This window comes from Sorex fumeus, unplaced genomic scaffold, assembly GCF_029834395.1.
Source record: "Sorex fumeus unplaced genomic scaffold, SorFum_2.1 ptg000050l, whole genome shotgun sequence".
NCBI lineage: Eukaryota > Metazoa > Chordata > Mammalia > Eulipotyphla > Soricidae > Sorex > Sorex fumeus.
This window is the reverse complement of record NW_026606107.1, coordinates 5,757,494-5,775,687: the sequence shown is the minus strand read 5'-3', so window position 1 is coordinate 5,775,687 and position 18,194 is coordinate 5,757,494. Positions and strand designations below refer to the sequence as shown.

The 18,194-nt window shown below is 39.3% G+C and overlaps 1 pseudogene; it reads left to right on the top strand.

The window, feature by feature from the left end:
* Positions 1–4,931: 4,931 nt before the first annotated feature.
* LOC130032589 (lysine-specific demethylase 2B-like) lies at positions 4,932–7,806 on the top strand (annotated as a pseudogene).
* Positions 7,807–18,194: the final 10,388 nt, after the last annotated feature.

The window sequence follows — 18,194 nt, the reverse complement described above, 5'->3', positions numbered from 1 at the left end:
AATAAAAGTCAAATCAAAATGGATTAAAGATCTCAATATCAGAACTGAATTCATTACATTGAATTCATAACATTCATTACATAGTTATAACACTTGACATTGAAGCTAGAGTTATCTTCAACGATTCAAAACCATAGCACTGTAGCACTGTCCTCCCATTGTTTATCGATTTGCTTGAGCGGGCACAAGTAACGTCTCACAACAAATTGTAAGACTTGTTGTTACTGTTTTTGGCATATCCAATATCTTATGGGTAGCTTGCCAGGCTTTGCCATGTGGGAAATGCAAGTTTAAAAAAATAGAACTATATAAATGAAGAACTTTCTGCATCGCAAAATAAATAACGGGCAGAATTAAAAGACAATCCAAAAAATAAAATGGGAGAGGATATTTTCCCACCACTCATTGGATAAATTTTTGATATCCAATATACATAAAGTACTAGTGAAACTTTACCTGCCAAAACAAAAGAAAATCAAAGAGGAACAACCAACAATAGTAGCAATAAATTAAAGAAACCTGCTCAAAGAAGAAAAACATATGGACAAAAGGCATATGAAAAAAATGCTCTGCATCACTTATAATCAGGAAATCAAATTCAAAACTAAAATAAATTATTACCTAATACGAGTGAGACCTGCACTCATCACAAAGAACAAAAACAACCAGTGTTGACATAGATGTAGCAGAAAAGGTACCCTTATTAATTTGCCTGTGGGAATGTTCACTGTTTCAACCTTTTTGTAATACTACCTGTAACTTCTAAAAAAAAAATAGGAATAGAGATTTCACATGACTCAGCAATTACACTCCTGTGTATCTACTCCAAGGGCCCAAAAATTCAATTTAGAAAAGACATCTACAGTCCTATGTTCTTTGCAACACTATTAACAATTACCAAAATCTGAAAATAACCCAAGGGTCCAAGAATCAGGTTACTGGATAAAAAAAAGAAATTATGGTACATATTCACAATGAATTTGGAGGATCTGGATGACATCTTATTATGACATCTTATTATCTCATTCCTACTTTGGACAAACTGGCAGGCTACCGAATGTAGCCTGCCCACACGGCAGAGTCTGGCAAACTCCCTGTGGCGTACCCAATACGCCAAATACCAGTAACAATGATGGGTCTCATTCTCCTAAAGAGCTTTGAATATAATCTCAGGGCTAGGATGAAGGAGACGTTACTGGGGCCTGCTCGAGGCAATCAATGATTAACAGGATGATTTGTGATATTTTGTGATTCACAATGAAATATTCCTTTTATATAAGTAAAAATTAAATAATGGCATTGTCTGCCTCATGATTCGAGATAGAGAATATCATGCTGGGTGAAATTAGTCAGAAGGAGAAAGATAAACAGAATGATCCCTCTTGTGTTGGGGGTATGAAGAAAAACAATAAGGCAATAACAAATTCGCAAAGGTAATAGAAACTGACAACTTCTTTTCAGTAGGAAGCTTATTATAAAAGTGGTGGGTGAGGGATACTGGACCAATGGTGGAATGAAGCATACACTTGGGTTGGAAGGTATGGTATTGAAATAGTTCATGTATGAAATTCTACTAATAATATATTTTTTAAAAATGGTCCTCCCCAAAAATAATAAGCTAACAGTCTTATTAGGATAAGTTATAACCAACAAGAGTGGTCCCCAGGAACCCTGAGAGCCAATTGAGAGACCCCCTCCCTACAAAATTCTAAGAATTCATACTTGGAAATGGTAAACTGTTTCAGAAAATGTGGAAAAAGGCATGAGAGAAATAGTGTGTTCTCATAATGAATGAAAGACTTAGTTGTTCAGAAATTAATAGATGTAAGCTTAATTTTCAAAATAAAAATCTCATAAAGGTTTCAATGTAAAAGTACTTTAAAGAAAAAATGGAATTGAATGACTACATGACAGTCATATTTCAAAGTACACAGGAAAATGATAAAAGATCAAGAAAAGATCTCTCCGTAAGAATCCCCAACTCTGAAAGGGAGTAATTAAAAAATCATTCTCAGGCAAACAACTGGTGAGGGAATTTATTCCCTCCAAGTCAGCTTTTCTATAAAACCCAACTCCCAGAAGCATGCGGCCACAGGTATGGCCGCGTGACATCTTGTCATCTAGTTCTTACTCTGGAGAACCTGGCAGGCTACCAAAAGTATCCTGCCCACACGACAGAGTCTGGCAAACTCCCCGTGGAGTATTCAGTATGCCAACAACCAGTAACAATGATGGGTCTCATAATGATGCATCTCATTCTCCTGACCCTGAAAGAGCCTCGACTGTGGCACTTTCTAAAATCTCAGGGCTAGGACGAAGGAGACGTTACTGGTACCTGCTCAAGGAAATCGATGAACAACAGGATGACAGTGACAGTGAAGTCAGCTCTGCAAAGAATACAAAAGGCATCTATTTAAAACAAAAGAAAGAAGAACACCACATTCAGAAGCAGAAAGATTCATAAAGGTCATTAAATGGATATGATATCTATCTAGTGGAGAGTTTATAAGGGGGCGCAGTAACTTTCTTATCTCCTGAAATACTTTCTTAAAATTTAAGGAGAAAATAATTATAGAACTTCAGAGATAAACATTAAAAGGAAAACACAGAAAACAACAACCAAAATAAACACTCACAAGAAAGAGATAATGTGATTAGATCATTCCATGGTTCAGAATCAAAACATAAGCAGAGAAAACAAGAAAAAGTCAAAGGACCAAGAAACAAAATTCAACTTCGAATGCCTTCAAAAGGCACATATGGACTTTCATGATAAACAAAGGTTTAGTAAAAAGCTTAATATTAGTTAAAAAAACAAATTTTAGCTAACACAAACCAGAATGGTCAATCTGACTTAGGTCCATTCAAAGTAAAAGTAGTAAAAGACGGGTTTGTAAATTACATACTAGTTAAGGTATCAGTAGATGAAAAGGGCTTAAAACATACATGTATCAAACATAAAGAAAGAAAAATGAATAAAGCAAATGTTGGTAATAGACATGGAAAAATACACTAAGAGGAACACAAAACAGTAGAAGAATTTCCCATGCTACTCTTGTAATGGGACATACTAACATAAAGAAAATCTAAAATGAAAGAAGAGTCCGAAATGAGTAATTAAAAAACCTGGTATTAATCAACTCAATAAGACTGTATCACCCCAAAAGAGAAATACACATTATCCTCCAACTTATATGGAACATACTCCAGAATATACAACATAAACACAAAATAGAAAAAATATTGCGTACCTTTCTGACCACAATGTCATGAAGGTAGAAATTAGCTATAAAAAAGAAAACTGAAAGAAATAGTAACATGAAAAATGAAAACCATACTGGTATACAACCATTGGATCAAGCAGAAAATCAAAGAACAAATAGAAATAATATTGAAATAATGAAGACAAACTATCAGCACTTATGGAACTTAGCAAAAACTGCACTAAGGTGAAAGTTCATAGAAATAAAGTGTTACATGAGAAATTAAGAACAGGGTCAAATATAAAACTAAGTTCACAGCTCAAGAAACTAGAAAAAAACAACAAATATATGCCAAAGTAAGTAGAGTGAAGAAAAGTGAAAGTAAAAACATAAATCAATGATACAAAATCAATAAGACTATATCAAGGGTAAATGTATTTAGGAACTGGTTTTTTCTAGATTCACGACGAAAAAATAAGATAGTAGTAAATTAGATCATAATTCTGAGAAAGGGAAGAAATCACAAAGATGCCTCAAAAATGACAATATTATAAAAAATTAGCATGAAAATGTTTCAGCTAATTAACTGGAATGCTAAAAATGTATAGATTCTTGAGTCTTACAACCTTCCTTACCGAATCAGGAGGATGTAGAAAGCATGAACACATTTTAAAAATTTCACACAAACAAAAATCTAGGTTCATATGGATTTAATAGTCAATCCTCTTAAAGTTTCAAAGAAGATTTAGCACTTATATTTTCTATGTCTTCTGGGAAATCAAAGAAACTGGGATCCTTCTGAACATCATCTACAAGATTAATGTTAACCTACTACAAAAATCAGTGATATAAACTACAAAATTGCATAGGTTGTGAGGAAAGGAAGAGACAGAATAGAAGTAACATAAGGTCAGAGGCTTGGGCACCTTGTTGGCAGTTGAAGTTCAGTACATAATAACAATAAACACTAACACAACTATAATAGTGTTGCGTAAATTATAAAGATAAAACAATTAAAATAAACATATATGTTAAATTTGAAAAATAGAAAATTGCAGAAAAGTATTGCTCAACAATTTATTAGTTAACCAAATTCAACAATAAATTAAAAAGAACATACACTACAAACAACAGGAATTAATTCTAGGAAAGCAAGAATGATTAATTATATATAGTGAAGAACATGTACTAAACCATGTCAACAAAAGAGAGTTAGAAATCATTTAATAAATGCAGAGAAATCATTTTATAAAATTCAATAGTCATTTATTATTTTAAAAATGTCCAATAGGTTCTGCTCTGAAGTAAGCCCTGGAGGTACTTGGTGAACCGTGTGGTGTTAGGGATCACCACACACTAGGCATACAGAAGTGTGCAGAGCTGACACAATGCACTGCCACATGATGTAACTCTGCTTCATGCACCCTGGGCACCCGAAATTCTTCATGTCCTTCCAGGAGTGTCAGTCTCTGTACTCCATCTGAAGGCAGCTCTGAACTTGCAGCAGCACCTCTGGTTCCAGTGACATCCCAACATGATCCAGTTGGCAGCCAAGTTCACAGTAGAGGCTGGGCCTGTCTTTCCCCCTACCTGATCCACCTCATGGTTCTTTGGAGTCTTCATTGGCCAAGTGACTACAGAAACCCCAGTAATGGCCATACTTGGGTTATCATCTGTGTCCTCCTTCAAGATATTCTTCATGCCCCCAGGAAGATCTGGGGTTCCTCAATGCCCTTGGGGATGCACTTCTTGTTCTTAGGTAGGTATCCCAGTTCCTCCACCAATACTTTCAGCCCCTTCAGCTATGAGGTGAACCCAGCAGGAGGCCACCTCAGGCACTGAACATCCAGCAGGCGTCCTGGGGAAGTCAGCACTGCCAGGGACCTCACCAATTTGGTGGCTCCAGTCCTCTTGAGGAACTGCAGGGCCTGGCTTTGGCTTCTATACTGGGGCCTCTTAGTCCTAGGAGGAGTTTCTATAGGTGAGGCAGGGCCATCAGCAGGAAGTTTGGGGACTGTCTCTTCTCCTTCCTACTCCTCTTGCTCCAGGTTCTACTCCTCCTGCTCTCAGGACACCTTCTCCATCTCCAGCCAGGAATTTGGATGAGAAATTGTCTACACTGGCCTTTTGTAGGTCATCAATAAGCATGTATCCTCTCTGGTACTTCTGAGTGAGGTAGGACCCCTGAATCACAGTGCACATATGGCTCCAAGACATATTAGCACATCTCATAGTATAAGGGTAACGGAATTTGGCCTGCTTCTGTGTTCTGTCCTCAATCTCATACATGCACAGCTTCATGGGTATGTTGAAGCTATGTAGAATGTTTTCGCAGAATACCAGGGTATCTAAAGGGATGTAGACCACATGGATCCCACCTAGGGGTGCTCAGAGCTGAGTCCTGGTTCTGTACTCAGGAGTCATTCTTGGAGGGCTCACGGGACCATATATGGTGCAGGAAATTGATCCCAGGTCAGCCACATGCAAGTCAAGCCTCCTACCCACTGTCCTATCTCTCCCTTCTGTTCCAGACTCTTGAGGACTGACAATTGGCTTCATGTATTTCAATCTGGCTGAGACCCTAAGCTAATTGGCTAATTTTTTTACACTAATAGTAAAGGGTTAAGGCAGGGTAGGATGCAGGTAGGAAGAGAAAGACAAGTTCAACCTCATGCTCATGGAGTGGTCCATCTGCAGTGAAATCATTCACTCTGGTTGCCTTAAGATTTAGGAATCAGAGGTTGTGGACATGGATGAGCTTCCCAACAGCTGGGAGTGTCCAAAGTGTAACCAGGCCAGCAAGACTAGAAACAAAAGCATGGCCCTGGTTTAAGTAAGCCTCCAACTTCTGGGGCTCCCTGCTCAAGGAGCAGAAAATGAATCGGATAAACAAAGAAGGGCAGGAATCATCAAAGCATAGGAGTGTGAGGGTACACCCTGGCACCACATGAGCACCCCGAGAAGTAGCATCATGCTCCTTTGGAAGTCTGTCAATGTGAACCTGAGGAAGAAGCAGAAATACAAGAAGGCCTTAGAGTTTAGCAGACCCAAGTGAGCCTTGGCACTTCAAACATACCCTGGTTTCTCTCACGTATCTGTGGCCTCCTCTAGGCAGCAGTGAATATTCAGTCTCACTTCCAGCAGGAGCTAAAGCCTGGCAAAAAAGCAGAAAAAGCAGCTGTCCTGGAAGAACACAGAGGACCAGATGGCCCTGTGCAGGCCTAGCATGAACTTTGAGCTGGACACGGAAGACAATCTGCTTGAGTCCCCACCCCCCCAACTCCCTCGGAAAGACCAGGGAGAGCAAGCACTCCTGCTCCAACTCTGCCCATGCTGGGCCAAGCATCAAGGAGACCTAGGGCCCTGAAGAGAAAAAGAAAGCTAAGATGCTCCGGAAACAGAGAGTTCCCAATGAGGAGCTGAGAAAAGAGCTGAACCAGGAGATCCAAAGATGGAGAGCAGCCTAGCCAATGAGAACCACCAGCCTATCAAGTCAGAGTCCAATGGCAATAAGGATCCCAAGCAGCTGCACAGCCTCTGTTTAGGGTCCCCGCTGCTTCAGCAAGAGTCTCCACGCCACCTTCCAGGAGCTGCGAATGCTGGGGCCAAGCCAGAGCAGCCAGTCCAGAGTGATCTCCAGGCCCCCTCACCTTATGACCCTGCATAAGTGCATCTATATGGAGCGACATGTGATCTGGCTGCTTCCCATCATCCTCCCTCCTGACTCACTGCCCCTAGATGGTGTGGCCTGGCACATCATCCACGGAGAGGCATGGATGGCCATCTCTAGTTACATCAGCCACCAAGACCTGTGTGTCTCCATGCGGGTTTGCAAAACCTGGACCTGCTGGTGCTGTGATAAGCCGCTGTAAACCCGAATTGACCTGAACTACTGTTAAGTCCATCACACCCCTATGGCTGAGCCACATCATCCAGCAGCAGCCCATCTTCCTGGATCTCAGCTGGACCAGTATCTCCAAGAAGCAGCTGAATTGGCTCATCAATCAGCTGCCCTGGCTGCGAGATTTGGTGTTGTCCGTCTACATGTGAGTTGCCATTTCCACCCTCTGTAGTGCTGGTTGTCCGCTGCTCCACACCCTGGATGTCCAGTGAGTGTAAGTCCTAAAGGACATGCAGGTACAGGATCTTCTGTCCCTGCCTATTGATAATTGGCCATGTCAGATGGACAAGCGGAGCAAGCTCTGGAACATGGTGGAGCTGTAGTTGGTGAGTGTGGACATCACAGATGCCTTACTGTGGCTCATCACCATCTGCCACATTCCTCTCCTCTCCAAGCTCCAGCTTAGCTACTATACCACATGGCTGACCACTCCATCAACCTGCCTACTGCTGTGGGCACCACCAGCGGAGACTCTTTAACTGAAATCAACTTGTCAGACTGCAAGAAGGTGCCTGTCCTTCAAAGGCTGTGAAAATCAGTGCCTGACTTTCAAAGGCTGTGAAAATACTTGTCGTAGTGACTTGAGGTACTGCAAGCAAGGAAGGCTGCGAGCAGTTCATAGTCAAACTTTCTGTGAGTATTCAGTTCAGACAAATGGAAGAAAACCCCCTGTAGAAACTTAGTCCTGAAACAAGTGTGTAAATATAGGGCTGTGAAAGGGTCCTGGCAGGGAGGAAAAAAAACTTCACTAAAAGAAGGGATTTTATTTTTTATTTGGAAGTTGGAATGACAGAGCATAGAATGTTTCCATTTTGGAAGTGTTTGCAAGGTATAATCCATTGCACCACCTTTTGGGACTGAGTGAGTTGGACATTCTCCTTTGGTCTTTGGGAATCATTGATGGAACATTTCTAAGGCAGTCTTTAACAAGAAGACATTTCCATTGGAAAGGAGGATGGACTTTAAAGAAATGTTCATATTGAAGCATGAGCTTAATGTATTTAATGTGTGTGGTATTTAATCCATTTTGATCTTACTTTTGTAAATGGTGTTAGGCAGAGATCTGAGCTCATTTTTTTGCATGTAGCCATCAAGTTTTGCCAGCACAATTTGTTAAAGAGGCTTTCCTTGCTCCAATTCACATTTCTTGCTCCCTTATCAAAGATTAGATGATCATATGTTTGAGGGGAGATGTCAGTATATTCAACCCTGTTCCATTAGTCTGCAGCTCTCCCTTTGTTCCAGTACCATGCTGTTTTAATTATTACTGCTTTGTAGTAGAGTTTGAAGTTAGGGAGGTTGATTCCTACCATTTTCTTTTTTCAAGAATTGCTTTAGCTATTCGTGGGGGCTTATTGTTCCATATGAATTTCAGGAGTGTTTCTGTCCAGAATCCATAAGGTACATTGAAGACAAAGTTGGCAAACCCCTCCAAGACATTGAAGCTAATGTTATCTTCAAAGATGTCATGCCACTGGCCAAGAAAATGAGAACAGAGATAGACAAATGGGACTATCTTAAACTAAGAAGCTTCTGCACCTCAGAAGATAGAATGACCAAAATACAAAGACAGTCTACAGAAAGAAAAAGGATATTCTCCCAATACACATACAACAAGGAGTTGACATCAAAGATATATAAAGTACTGGATGAACTCCACAAGAAGAAAACATTCAACCCCATCAAAAATGGGGCGACAAAATGAACAGAAAATTTCTCAAAGAAGAAATCCGAATGGCAAATGGCACATGAGAAAATGCCCTACTTCATTAATCATCAGGGAGATGCAGATCAAAACCACAATGAGATATCATCTCACAATACAGAGACTAGCCCACTTCCTAAAGAACAAAAGGAAACAGTGCTGGCGCGGATGTGACAAGAAAGGGACCCTCCTTCAATGCTGGTGGGAATGCTGAATGGCTCAGCCCTTTTGGAAAACAGTATGGACGATTCTTCAAAATTTAGAAATTGAGCTCCCATTCAACACAGTAATACCACTCCTGGGAATATATCCCAGAGAGGCAAAAATGTATAGTCAAAGTGACATCTGCACTTGTTTCTTCATTGCAGCACTGTTTACAATAGCGAATCTGGAAAAAAAACCTGAGTGCCTGAGAACAGATGACTGGTTAAAGAAACTTTGGTACATCTACACAATGGAGTACTATGCAACTGTTAGAAAAGATTAAGTCATAAAATTTACATACAAGTGGTACTACATAGAAAGTATCATGCTAAGCGAAATGAGTCAGAAAGAGAGAGACAGACATAGAAAGATTGCATTCACCTGGGGAACATAAAGTAACAAAATAGGAGACTAAACCCCAAGAATAGCCAATATAAGTACCAGGAGGTTTACTCCATGGCTTGGAGGCCAGCCACACATTCTAGGAGAAAAGGCAGCTGAGATAGAGAAAAGGAGCACAAAATAAAGGGTGTTGGGCCGATCCTCCCAGGATGGGAGAAGCATGCTGAAAGTAGACTATAGACCGAACATGATTATCACTCAATGCCTCTTTTGCAAACCACAGCATCCAAAAGGAGAGAGAGAATAAAAGGGATTGACCTGCTACAGAGGCAGTGTGGGATGGGGAGGATGGGGGGTGGAAGGGATATTGGAGCCGTGGTGGTGGAAAATGGGCACTGGTGGAGAGATGGGTATTTGATCATTGTATAATTAAAACCCAAGCACAAAAATTTGTAAGTCTACAACGGTACCTCATAGGGTTTCACTAATAAAAATTTTAAAAAAAGATAATGTGTCAAAAGTAGGAAAACGAAATAAATTCTTCTTGATATTCAGTCAAAAAAGTGCGTGTTGGTTGTGTTTGAGCACCTCATTCCTTGCAACTCCAGGGTTTTTCGTGTCACAGTATAGTGTATCACATGCCACATGTGCACTGCTTTTACATTTTCTGTTTAATTTGTTTGGTTACATCTTACATTATATAGAACAATCTTTGTATAAATTGTTTAAAAGTTATTTATGCAAGACATGAATGCATACCAGTGGGTTTTTTTTTTTTTTATTGTTTTGAGATTGTCAGCTTTCCTGGTTTTCTTGATAGAAGAAAGAACTTAACCTGCATTTTGTCAACATGAGTAATCCATCTACACATGTGCCCAATTCTGGCAGAGCAGATGAAGATCTTTTCATTAAAAGCACGTTTCACTGGAAGTTGAGAATATATTTTGTACATTGAATTACATAAACATGTTGTAAATATTTGTAATTTTTTGAAATAAAACAGATTTTATTTGGAGGATTTTAAAAGGGAAGGAAGATGAGAAAGTGGGAGAGAGTGGCGAGTAAGAGAGATAGAGTAATGTGCTCGAGAGAGAACATGAGCTTTCACAAGGGCGGAGAGAGCCCCTACACACACCCCAGCATTAGACATGAAAGTACACATCTCAAGAGGGGAGATACGGGCAGTGCACGTGCTCAGGCACTACATGTGCTCGGCCACGCAGGCTCAAGCAGCACACAAGCTTGGGCAGCATAAGCGCTGTTTGTAATTTAGCATCAAAGTAAGATCATTTACCAATTTTTCTCTGTATAAAATTTACCCTTTTCTAAAATTCAAAAAATTCAGACTTCAGTCTTTGTACTGAGAGTAGTTTCAGTCCAGCATAAACTCTTGTACTCCATACGAATCTAATTTACACACAGTTAATCAGGAAGTAGATATAAGATTGAACATAGCTTTTCTTTACTTTTTTATCTTCCTTTTAATTGTGAGTGGGCAGGAGCAATAGCACAGTCAATAAGGCATTTGCCTTGCACGCAGCTGATCCGGCTGACCCAGATTCGATTCTCCGCCCCTCTCGAAGAGCCTGGCAAGCTCCCGAGAAAATCTTGCCTGCACAGCAAAGCCTGGCAAGCTACCCGTGACGTACTCGATATGCCAAACACAGTAACAAGTGTCATAATGGAGATGTTACTGGGCCTGCTCGAGCAAATCAATGAACAATGGGAGGACAGTGAAAGTGACAGTGAATTGTGAGTTGAGTTCTCACAAAGGATTTTAAAAAGGTTCTTTCCAACTTATAAGGTTGAAAACTTGATCACTTGACATCCCATTACTCATAGATTTGCTCGAGTGGGCTCCAGTAACGTCTCTATTCATCCTTGTCGCATGCTAGTGTCACCCAATGGCATCTGCTCATTCTAGGTACATGAACAGTCTCAAACCGATCGTTCAGGGTCTTGATAAAGAACTCTGACCATCTTATAGGTGGGCGACCATGGGATCTTTTGACTTCCCATGGAATCCAGTCGGTAATGGCTCTAGTCCAGCGGTCAACTCCAAGTGTCATTACGTGTCCAGCCCATCTGATTTTCAATGCCTTGGCAAATGAGACAGTGTCCCTGATTCTTGACTGTCGACGGAGGTTCAGAACTCTGGATTCTTTCTCTCTTTTGAGTGAAGTGTGTTATTAAAATCATAGCTCTTTCGATTCCTTTTTGGGAGACCCGAATAGCGTTCTCATTCTGTTTTCGTAGTGCCCAGGTCTCTGAAGCATATGTTGATGCAGGAAGAACAGTGAAGAGATGTGCCTGAGTCCGGAGGTTCTTCGTTGTCTTAGCTATTTCTTCGATGCTCTTGAAGGCATTCCAAGCCACTGTCTTCCTCCTGTGCAACTCAGGTGCCAGGTCAATCGTCATGTTGACTTCTTAATCTAGGTACACATAACTTGCACTTGGAGATGTTCATTCCATTGAGAGTGAACGGAATGTCAGGAACGAGACAGTTTCTCATAAATTTCTCATAAACATTGTCTTTGTGAGATTCAGCTACAGTCCTACCTTTCCACACTAATGGTCGAAGTCGGCCATCATTTGTGCTGCTTGGCTAATGTTTGGTGTTATTAGAATGATGTCACCAGCAAAGTGGAGTAAGTGTAGTTGCCGACCTTCTATCTTCACTCCCATTCCTTCCCATTCCAGTCGTCGCATGATGTTCTCGAGGGTGGCACCGAAAAGTTTTGGTGAAATGGTATCACCCTCCTGAACCCCTCTCTTGACGTTAATGATCACCTCCCTTTAGAATGGTGAGATCCAGGTAGTAAATCTGTATTACAGCTCACCGAAGATGCTGATGTATTGGGTATGAATATCCTGTTTGGCTAGGGCTTCGATGACTGCTTCCATCTCAACAGAATCACTGTCTTCTTTAAATCAATGAACGTTAGACAGAGTGACATCTTGAACTCCCGAGAAACCTCAATGAGCTTGGTTATCGTGTTGATATGGTTGATCGTGCTGAATCCTTTGCGGAACCTGGCTTGCTCGCATGGTTGTTCTTCATCTAGTGTTCTGCCATTCCTATTCAGGATGACTCGAGGGAACAGCACGTAGACAACAGACAACAGGCAGATCGGGGGATAGTTGCCAATGTCGTGGATGTCTCCCTTCTTGTACAGTAGTACAGTCCTGCTTGTTTTTCATTGGGATTGAACCTTGCATTGAGAGAGGTAGCATGTGAAGTGTCAAGCCAGTGTATTGTTGAGTACTGATGGCAGTTTCTTCAGGTGTTCAGATCTGACCTTGTCTGTGCCGAATGGTATTCGCTTCTTTACCGACTAAATGGCATGTCAGGTTTCAGAAGGGAGAACATTCTCACGCACGAGTGAAGCCCCACAGAACCAGGTAAGAGGAACTTTGTTACCTTGGACTCCAAGCTCAATGGACCCGGGACCAGACATCCTCTGCCTGCTCCCACCAATCTCCAGTGACTGAGGGATTAAAACCAGGAGCCCCACCCTACCCTGCCCTGTCTGTTTCCACCAACCGCTGGCGACCCAGGGATGCACACAGAAGACCCACCCTACCAGTATCAGATAAATACCTCACCAGCAGACCTCCACTACCTCCACTAACCAGCTGCTGCTATGCTCCAGGATGATTTCTGGACACATCATAAGACACTTAATACCCATCTTCCAGGATTGCCGCACCATATTTCATAGGGTTCAGATATGGCTTGAATCATGGGAACACATGCAAGGGTGATTAGAGGCCTCCCTAAAAGTCTCTATCCCTCCTGAAGAGCCTGGCAAACTACTGAGAATATCCCACCCTCAGGGCATAGCCTGGCAAGCTATCCGTGGTGTATTCAATATGCTAAACCAAGTAAATACAATGGGTCTCATTCCCCAGTTATAAAGTTATGCATCCATAAGCGCCATTGTTGTAAGATATTGTTTTTCTAGACCTTCCCTGGCTCCATTTTACCTTTGATAAATTTGCATAGACAGTTGTACCAAAAATTAAAAAATACCACTCTTCGCTGTTGAGGGTTTCTGTTCTAGAAATGAGCTGGACCTTTGATCAGGAGGTGCAGAAGAAGAAGCTTCCATACTTTTTTGTTTTTTCAATTTAACCACAGTGGAATACACCATTAAAAAGTTGTTCATTATTGGGTTTCAGTCATATAATGTTCCAACACCAGTTCTTTGTCCATTGTACATTTTAAACCACTAATGTCCACAGTTTCCCTTCCCCATATATTGTTATGAGGCCAAATGACCTATAGTTTCTGTCTATGAAAAATAACAGCGCTTTGGCACCTGGTTTTGCCATCTTCAGAAAGATCTCTTAGTAGTTAATAAAAGTAATAGTAAGGAAAATATTTTTAAAATAAAATTTCCAATAAAATTGGTATATATGTAACCAACATCAAGTTAATAAAGATTTTCTACAACAAATCGACAGATAATGGCATACTCAATGGCAAATAAATAAATGTCTTTCCCCTAATATTATGCTAAGACAGTTTTCCACTTCATCACTATTCAACCTAGCAATAAAATTCCTTGCAATAGGAATTACGCAAGGAATAGATATTACAGGGATTAAAATTGTAAATGGAGACTTTTAGTTTATTTGCAGATAACATTATAATGTCATAGGAGACTCTCAGATCACAACAAAAATATTGGAAATAATGAAGCAATACAGTAACCCACAATATCAACGCACTAAAAGTATACTTCGTTTCCATATGCAAGCAATGAGCATAAAACCGTGTAAAAAATTGAGAAACTAGGATTCATCCAAACAAAGAATGTAGAAGACTTAAATGTGAAAAGGATAAGCCATTATTAACTAAATAGGTAAGGACAAAAGAAAATGGAAACATATTCCATGAATATTGCTCACAGAGTAAACATAGTAAAAATGACTATGTAGCCCAAAACATTGTACAGGTTTAATGAAATCCCTATAAATATTCTAATGGCATTATGAATCACATAGAACAGATGCTACTTAAAATTATTCTGTGGCACAAACTAGTTTCATTGAAAGAATTTTGCTTAGACAAACATCATGCTAGAGAGAGAAATGTGTGTTGAAGAGAGAATATGGTCTTCTCAAGAGTGAACAAAAGCTTAGAATGACTTTGGGTAGAAATGTATATAAATTTTCAAACATTTTCTTGGCCTGGGACTGCTGCATATATCAAATTAAATTTGGGTTTTGTCACAAGAAGGGCCTTTGCATCTTGATGATCATTTTTTATTATTATCAGGTTGTTTAAATCCTCCTCTCTTTTATGATGGAGGTTGCTATTTTAATACTTGTGTTTCCCCAAAATTGATATTATTAAGTATAGTGATTCTCTAGTTTACACTAGGATTTTATCTCGCATTTTTACAGCTTTAACTCTAAAGCTGGCAACTTATTAAAAATAATTCTTTCAAATTTTCTGTTCTCACAAACAGGTAATCAAGATCAGATTTTTATGTGCATTTACTCAATATGTTTCATTTATTGTTTATTGTCTATTATAAGCATTTAATAATGTGTCTTCTAATGAAAAATATTCAAGGCCTCAGAGCTACTTTTTTTATTTGATTCCACTGGTTTATTTAGTATTGACCAAATAAAAATAGATTTAAGATATGCTCTCAGCCACTAATTAGTTTGTTCCCATTAGATTGATATTACTTCTATCATTTTCTGCTGATTAAAAAGAGCTTAGACAATTCACTGCATAATAATACCAAATTTGGGTGTGAAACATCCACTGTCTAATGCTTATGTTCACATGTTTCTATGGTAACCAGAATATATTATTAATGCAGATTTTGAAACAAGCATTTTGAATTTAAATAATAGTAATCTAAATAATTTAACTTCATGTTTATGTTTTAAACAATTAAATGTATAGACTTAAATATAGTAATTGAAATAATCAAAATGAGGAAGAGAACAGCAAATATGATTATTTCCTATGAAGTTCTAATTGCACTTTGCTGAGCTTTATTTATTTATATTTATACTCTTCCATTAGAACAACTTTTTTCTTTTTTTTAGGGGGGGAGTACCACACCTAACAGTACTCAGGGATTATTCCTTGATCTATAATCAGTAATCACTCCTGGTAGGTGTTGGGGGACATATGTGGTGCTAGAGTTTACACTTGACGTGGCTGATTGTAAAGTAAATGTCTACCCCTGTTTTATCTCTCTATCCCCACCATTGTAATAAACTTTATCCTTAATATAATATATACCTATTGATTTCAAATAATTCAAAGGCATAGATAATAACAAATTAAGGGAATTGAGGTTGTGTTTGTTTGAAAAAAGATGACATTTTAATAAACTGAATACATTGTGTAGAATTATAATATGATTTAATTTTTTTACTATGAGAACATTTACTTCAGTAAGTTTTGTAATGCTAATAGAGAATCTCAAATATTTCCAAATAATAATTAAGTATTAATAAAAGGTAAAGGTAAAGGCCCTCCCGTTGATTGTCGATTTGCTCGAGCGGGCCCAGTAACGTCTCCATTGGAGACTTTGTTGTTACTGTGTTTGGCATATCGAATACTCTCGGTAGCTTGCCGGGCTCTCTGAGAGGGGCGGAGGAATCGAACTCGGGTCGGCCATGTTGGCCGCTTGTAAGGAGAACGCCCTACCCGCTGTGCTATCACTCCAAAGCTATATGCCAGACACAGTAACAACAAGGTCTCCAATGGAGACGTTACTGGGCCCACTCGAGCAAATAAGTATTAATATAAGTGAATAATAGAGAATCAAATTTACAGTTCATGTGAACTTCTTCCATATATTGAAAATAATATCTGTGAAAGAAAAGATAGACTTCGAATAAAACATGATAAAATAACCTCTCCTGCATTTTATTTATCTGCACATATAATTTTAGTATATATTATTATACTGAAGAAAATTCACTGATAATTCTTAGTTTCTGAAATGGCACTGATTCACATTGTACATGATTCCTTATTTTCATCTGCAGTAGTTTCCATCATTTTAGTAGTCCAGAGATATTTTGAGACAGGTAAAGTACAATGGAGTAAAATTATCTGCATTTCACACTTCACTATAACAATTTCTAATTATGTGATCTTAGACAAAATAACTTCTAAAAATTAGTTTAATTATAAAAATGCCTCAAAGGATTTTGATGTTTCAACATAATAATTCATGGGAAAAACTTATGACATTGTTTAGTATAAATTTATTTCTACTTTACAATTTAACCTATTATTAGAAGATTTATTTATCTGGTGTAGAACTACTCTTATAACATACTCAATGGGTAAAAACAAACCAAGAAGTGCAAAGTAAGTTATAATTGCAAGCTACATCTTTCTATGTGCTAACCAGGTTGTAGGGTATGTTTCTAATACATTTTATTAAAGCAAAGAGATTTTTAAACTTCATAAAATTAATTCAAAGTCTGTGGGTTTGGCCAAAAGTACTGGGTGTAGTTTTCTCCTTGGAGAAACATACTCGTATTCACTAAAGACAGAAAGAAAGTGAGAGAGAGAGAGAGAGAGAGAGAGAGAGAGAGAGAGAGAGAGAGCCAGAGAGAGAGAAAGAGAGAGAAGTGATTTGGCTTTAAAATCTATTATGGCCAGCCCTTTCCTCCCCACCCCAATGAGACCCCGAGTCACTGCCCACGAACGGCCTCTCTGGCTCCTGATCAAGCTGCTTAATGGCCATGATCCCAGAGACTCAGAAACAAATCTCAAAACCCAGCGGGTTTCGCAGAAATGCATCTGGACCCTGCCATAAGTTACTGTCACCGGGCCACCTCAGGGGGGAAAGGGTGTTGGCTCGCCTCCTGCTCTACGTAGGCAGCTCGGTGGTTGCCATCCTCCAGAGGCCACTGGACAAGTCATATTTGGGCCCTCAGTGAAAAGACATGTGGGACCTCACGGGATAGGGGTGGAGCCGGCCCTTTCCTCCCCATCCCAATGAGACCCAGAGTCACCGCCCACGAATGGCCTTTCTGTCTCCTAATCAAGCTGCTTAACAGCCATGATCCCAGAGACTCAGGAACAAATCTCTGAACCCAGCAGGTTTTGGCAAAAATCCCTCTATATTTAATTGTTAAAATTTCTGAATTTCAAAATCGCGCAGCCACTGCTGCAGTCACGCGGTGTCATATGTTATTCATAACCAGCAATAGAAAAGAAATTGTCTACTGTTACCTTTTCAGCAGATCTGAGTGTTGGGGTAAAATTCCAAATAATTATGGTGGGTCTGGTGTCAAAATATTGAATGTAATCAAAGTGAAGAGAGAGTAATGTGGAAATCATCTGCCCCACAGTTAGGGGGAGGGTGTGGGATGGGGATTTTGGGGGTGGAGAATGGGCACTGGTGAAGGTATGGGTGTTTCATTGTATGACCAAGACTTAAACCTGAAAGCTTTGTAACTGCTCTCACGGCGATTCAATAAATAAAATTATAAAAACTGAAAAAAAGTAAGGTGCAGTTCATGCCCAATTCAATCAGCTAATCAGTGGCTAAATAAATATCAGTACTCCTACATAAAAAATATTTAAAAATAATATCTATTATGATATTATGAATAGAAATACATCAATTTTCAAGATTATGGTTTCTCTGCTCATCAGGGATTGAATAGGAAAAATTCAAGAATTGTTAAGCTGCAAGAGTAATAAAACTTTATGGATATATAGAGAAGGCATTGAAACATAACCAAAGAGGATAATATATATCTTTTGGGGCACATATGTACAAGAATCTAAGAGTAAATGGAATATTGAAAATAATTTGTTAAATTTCAAAAAGGGAAATTA